This window comes from Lolium perenne, chromosome 1 (assembly GCF_019359855.2).
Source record: "Lolium perenne isolate Kyuss_39 chromosome 1, Kyuss_2.0, whole genome shotgun sequence".
Taxonomy (NCBI): Eukaryota; Viridiplantae; Streptophyta; class Magnoliopsida; order Poales; family Poaceae; genus Lolium; species Lolium perenne.
The window spans coordinates 205034398-205040952 of record NC_067244.2 but is presented as its reverse complement, the minus strand read 5'-3'; positions in this window follow the sequence as shown (position 1 = coordinate 205040952).

The window sequence follows — 6555 nt, the reverse complement described above, 5'->3', positions numbered from 1 at the left end:
AATGTGTTGTTGGTGGTGTAGTTTTTCTGTTGCTGGTTTCCATTATATCTAGTATGTAGAGAATAGTCTCCATCTGTTAGTGTTTTATTTACCGATGGAAACCATGATGTTATAGTGTTATTCCACATGGATAGGTGGCATTTATTAGAAGACATGCGACCCTTCAGATGCTACTTGTGTTTTCTGGGTCAATAAATCGAAATGATATCCTTTTCCGCTATCTCCAGGTTGTGCTTGTTGGTTGTATGTCCGGCTGGCTCTGCTTCGATTACCTCGAATACTTCCTCTCAGTTAACAAGTTCTCCGCGGTGGCGATGCTATTTTGGCCGCGACTACAACTCTCTCAGGTGATTCCTTCGGTTTCGGTTTGATCTCCGGTCTTCCTCATTTTTGTCGAGCATCGAGTTGATGCCATGTGTCCGCCCATGGAGCCGTTGAACATTTAGGAATTTGTAGTGCTTTTCTAGCCTGGAATGTGCACTTGATGGTGTAGTTTTTCTGGTAATGGAATGTTCTTGATTCTGGAACGTAGTAAGTAAATTTGTTTCTTGCACTATGTATAAGTTGATGTCAATGGTTGAATCACAGGAAGGTTAAACCTGTTATGTGAAAGTGTGTGTGATAAACTGCTATCCATCGTGTTGACTGTTGAGTTTGATTCTGATGGGAGCTTGTTTGAAGCTGGAGTTGTTTGAGTGCGATGACTACTCGGTCTCCGGCGTGGCGTGAACCCGTTGGCCATGCTGCTTCCTTTGTAGTTGAGCATTCTAGCTGCAACCATGAGAAGTTGTATGTTTAAATGTTTCCTTTGCACATTGGTGGTAATCTTGATGATTTGGACTTACGTTTCTGTGAAATGAATCCTGTGGAGTTGAATTATATATTTAAATGTCTCTAGAGCTGTGCTTTATTATTTGCTCTGAGGTCTAAATGTCAAAAAATTGGTTTAGCTAATGATAATTAATCTTGTATTTGTATCTAATGCAATATACTATTTTGTTAGAGAATTTTGCTCTTTTGGTGGGGACATGTGACTTATCAGTTTCCTATTTCTTCTTTGTCTTGTGCAGAGTGAGATGTTGCAGGACTCCAACATCTTGAAGTTCAAGTTGCAAGTGCAGAGCTTGCAAGTATTTGTTGGAAGAAAACTCTGAAGATTGGAATTCTGCTGCGCTGTGCTGGTAGTAGTGTAGTGGAGAAGTAGAGCAGGCTCTCCTGCGATGTGGTCAACACGAGAAAGGCGGCCATCAACATTGTCGAGCTCTGCTTCAAGGATGCCGCCTGGAAGATGCTCAACGACCAGACCGTTGTCCTCTCCATGAGGAGCATGGCAACGATTGCATGATCATGGAAGCTATTGCAACACCGTGAAATGTTGTAGCTCTGATGGTGGAGTCCAAGTCTTGAAGACGAGAACAGTATCTGGCGCCTGATGCTTCATGCCATCAACACTACTGATTTGTCTTGTGAGGACATATGTGTCGTGCTTCCGTTGTCACATATGCAATCCTTAAGGGCTGTGCATATAAGTTTCCTAGTTCATGTGTACTATGTGCTTCCTGTGACATGTGTTTTAACTTCTGTACAAAATATTTCGAATTTATGGGCTTTGTTCTTTACACATCAATGGCAATGTTTCGATACTACTTTGCCCCTCCATCAACAACTATCAAACTGTGTTTCCAATGGCTCAATGCCACAACAACAGCTTACTGTCTGAAGGAAACAAGTTTGGTATGAAAAGTGTTAGCGTATATTAGGTGTACATAGCTGTATTGTAATCCTAACTGTATTGTAACCCTAATTGGTCTCTTGGCCTAATATAAATACAACCGGAACCCCACGCTTATACGTGAGAGGCTTCCCCAAACTTCTTTTGCCGTCCTACATGGTATCAGATTGATCCTACCCTAGCCGCCGCCGCAGCCTAAACCCTAACCTAGGCCGCCGCCGTCTCACCCTTCCGCTGCCCCAATGTCCTCTCCAGCCGCCCTCGACGCCACCTCCGGCGCCTTGGTCTCCTCCTCCTCCGGCGCTGTGCTGCCTGGCGGTGCCTCTCGCAGCCATGCGCCCGTGGTTCTCTCCCTCGATGCCTCCAACTACACCAAGTGGAGTATCTACATGAAGGCGTCTCTTGGCCGCGCCGGCCTCATCGGCCACATCGACGGCACCACCGCCGCCAACCGCACCGACGCGTCCTGGTCGTCCAACGACTACACCGTCCTCCATCACCTCCACTCTGGCATCGACGAGGACGTCGCGGACATGGTGCTCGCCCGTGACCAAACGGCGCGCCAGCTCTGGCTCGCTATCCACGAGCTCTTCTCCGCCAACAAAACTAGCAAAGCGATCTACCTCGACAACGATTTTCGTCAGCTAGCTCAAGGCGCCTCCTCCATCACCGAGTACTGCCGCCGTCAGAAGCAGCTCTCCGACGCCCTCGCCGACAACGACTCGCCCGTCTCCGACCGCGCCCTCGTCCTCAACACGCTTCGCGGTCTGGGTCCGCGGTTCGCGTCCGCCGCCACCATCATCTCCATGACGGACCCGCTGCCTTCCTTCCTCCGTGCCCGGAGCATGCTCCTCATGGAAGAGATGCAGCAGTCCAACGCGGCCGCCAACGCCGCGTCGACGGCTCTCGTAGCCCAGGCGCCCCGCTTCCCTGCACCGTCTGCCACGTGCACTGGTACTGCTTGCCGCGGCGAGTCCTCCACCAGCGGCAAGACCAAGAAGCCGAAGAACAAGCCGAAGAACGGGGGTGGCCAGCCCGCCTCCCGCTCGGTGAACCCTGCACCCGCGGGACCTTGGGTTTGCTTTTCTCCAGGCACGGGACAGTGGCGTGCCCCCAACGCCCCTGGCATCCTCGGCCCGCGTCCGCAGGCCTACCACACCACCTCGGCGCCGCTCTTCTCGTCTGCACCGTCGTCCAACGCCCCGGCCACCTGGGACAACTCTGCCTTGATCGCCGCCCTCAACAACCTCGCCCTGCAGCAGGGCGGGTGGGTCATGGACTCCGGCGCCTCGTCCCACATGACCTATGATGATGGTAACATCTCCGTTCCTACACCCCTCTCGTCTCCGCACTTTGTCACCGTCGGTAATGGTCACACTGTTCCGATCACCTCCTCGGGTCATACTTCGTTTCAAACACCATCGGGCCACACGTTTAAACTCAATCATGTTCTTCTTGTTCCACATATTATTCGTAATTTGCTTTCCATCCGCAAGTTCACACGTGATAATATTTGTTCCATCGAGTTTGACGCCTTTGGTTTCTCTGTGAAGGACCTGAAGACCCGTCGCGTGATTCTTCGATGCAATAGTGACGGAGATCTTTACACCTTTCCCGGCACTTCAACCCGTTGGCCTACCACCAAGTCCACCGCCTTACTTGCGTCATCCAATAAAGAGCTATGGCACCAACGCTTGGGTCACCCGGGTCACGACGCCATATCCTCCCTTCAGCGTCTAGATTTGATAAAGTGTAATAAACGTCGCCATTCTAGTGTGTGCAATGCGTGTCAACTCGGCAAACATGTTAGGTTGCCGTTTAGTTCATCTACTTCTGTGTCTAGTGCTGCTTTCGATTTGATACATTGTGATTTGTGGACATCACCCATATTAAGTATTTCTGGTTGTCGCTATTATCTTGTAATTGTCGATGACTACTCACACTTCTATTGGACTTTTCCGCTCACACAAAAATCCGATGTTGCCCGCACACTCCAGAATTTCTTTGCATATGCACGCACACAGTTTGGCGCCACCATCCGCTCCCTTCAAACAGACAATGGCACCGAGTTCCTCAACTCTCATGTTGATACTCTACTCTCCACGCATGGCACTCACCTCCGCTTATCGTGTCCATATGCGTCTCAGCAAAACGGCAAGGCCGAAAGAGCTATACGCACCATCAACGACACTATCCGCACCATTATGTTTCATGCCCATCTTCCCTCGGAGTTCTGGGCTGAAGCTCTCGCCACGTCTACCTACCTTCTCAACAGGCGTCCTTGCAAAGCAATTGCGTCTCAGGTTCCCTATACTCGCCTCCATGGTCGTCCTCCTCGCTATGACAACCTTAGGGTCTTCGGCTGCCTTTGCTACCCTAACTTGTCATCAACGGCGAAACATAAGCTCAGCGCTCGTTCTGTTGCTTGTATCTTTCTTGGATATCCTTCCAACCACCGAGGGTATCGCTGCTATAATCCAACAAACGGCAAACTAATTGTCTCCCGTCATGTGGTATTCGACGAGACTATTTTTCCGTTTCAGCTTGCAGCACCACGGCCTACGTCGCCGTCTCCATCATCGTCGCGGCGTCTGGACTTCCTCTTCGATGATCCCCTGGTTGTTCCTGCTGCTACCTCACGCGCCAGCAACACCGGGTCCTCTGCAGCACCACCACGGCAGCCTGCCACGACCTCTCCAGGCCGATCTGCCGCGGCACCTCCGCAGCCTGCCGTGGCGCCTCGGCACCCTGCCGACGCTCGCTCTCCTACCGGGACAGCACCCAGTGCTCGCGAGCGCTCCACTACCTCTACGTCGCCCGCTGCTCCGGCTCCGCGCACGTCACGGTCTGGACGTGTTGTCCGTCCTGTTGATCGGCTCAACCTTTCGGCTGTCGATGCTCCTGCTGATCCTGTACCAACCACCTTCCGTCAAGCTATGCAAGACCCTCGGTGGCGTACCGCCATGGCGGAAGAGCATCAGGCACTCATTGACAACGGCACATGGTCCCTTGTGCCACGCCCACCTCAGGCCAACATCGTGACTGGCAAGTGGATATTCCGGCAGAAATTCCACTCCGATGGGTCTCTCGCTCGCTACAAGGCCCGCTGGGTTGTTCGTGGATTTTCTCAGCGTCCCGGTATTGACTACGACGAAACCTTCAGTCCTGTTGTCAAACCTGCTACTATACGGCTGGTGCTGCACATCGCCGTCTCCAGTTCTTGGCCCATCCGTCAGCTCGACGTCAAGAATGCTTTCCTACATGGCAATCTTGATGAGGTGGTTTACTGTCAGCAGCCACCTGGATTTGTGGACCCCTCTCGGCCTGATCATGTCTGTCGTCTCCACAAGTCTTTATATGGACTGAAGCAAGCACCTCGCGCCTGGTACCAGCGGTTTGCCACCTACCTTGCTACCATGGGTTTTACTGCCTCGAAGACGGACACCTCATTGTTTGTTCTCCGGTCTGGCAGTGACACGGCCTACTTGCTCCTCTATGTCGACGACATCATAGTTACTGCATCCTCTACTGTCTTCCTTCGGCGCTTATTGGAGCGATTGCACAGCGAGTTTGCTATGACTGATCTTGGGGACCTCCATTTCTTCTTGGGTATTGCTGTGAGTCGATCCTCTACTGGACTGTTTCTCTCACAACGCCAGTATGCTGCCGATCTTCTTCAGCGCGCTGGCATGTCTGACTGTCACTCTTCCCCGACACCAGTTGACACTCAGGCTAAGCTATCTGACCATGATGGTGCTCTCCTTCCTGATGCTACGGAATATAGGAGTTTGGCAGGTGCCTTGCAGTATCTCACTTTGACTCGCCCGGATATTTCCTATGCAGTCCAGCAAATCTGCCTTCACATGCACGCTCCGAGACAGCCTCATCTAGCTCTCATCAAGCGTGTTCTCCGCTATCTTCGTGGTACTATGGATTTCGGCCTCCATCTGCGTGCCTCTACTTCTTCCGACCTGACGGCTTATTCCGACGCTGACTGGGCTGGCTGTCCAGATACACGTCGATCTACGTCGGGATATTGTGTCTACTATGGCGACAGTTTGATCTCTTGGTCTTCCAAGCGACAAACAACAGTCTCTCGTTCCAGCGCGGAGGCTGAGTATCGCGCTGTTGCTCATGTGGTTGCAGAATGTTGTTGGATCCGTCAGCTGCTACAGGAACTCCATCGACCACTTCGATCTGCCACTGTTGTCTTCTGTGACAACGTTTCTGCCATTTACATGTCGACCAATCCAGTGCAGCATCGCCGCACGAAGCATATTGAGATCGACATACACTTTGTCCGGGAGAAAGTTTCTCTTGGCGAAGTTCGAGTGTTGCACGTCCCTTCTGCACTTCAGTTTGCTGATATTATGACCAAGGGGCTACCATCTTCGCTATTTCTCGACTTTCGGTCCAGTCTATGCGTCCGAGAGCCTCCCGCTGCGACTGCGGGGGGGTGTTAGCGTATATTAGGTGTACATAGCTGTATTGTAATCCTAACTGTATTGTAACCCTAATTGGTCTCTTGGCCTAATATAAATACAACCGGAACCCCACGCTTATACGTGAGAGGCTTCCCCAAACTTCTTTTGCCGTCCTACAAAAAGGAAGCATCATCGTAGATGGAATCATGCGTGATTATATGGATCTGGAGTCACTTTCGGGATCATATATATATTGAAGCAGATTCTTCTGGAAACCAACGAGGAACATGAAGTAATGTGATTAGCAGATCTTCTTTTATGAGAGTGATTAACAGGAACAAGATCACTATTTAAGAGCAAGTACAATATAATCTACTCAGCAGGCTATAACCCATTTCA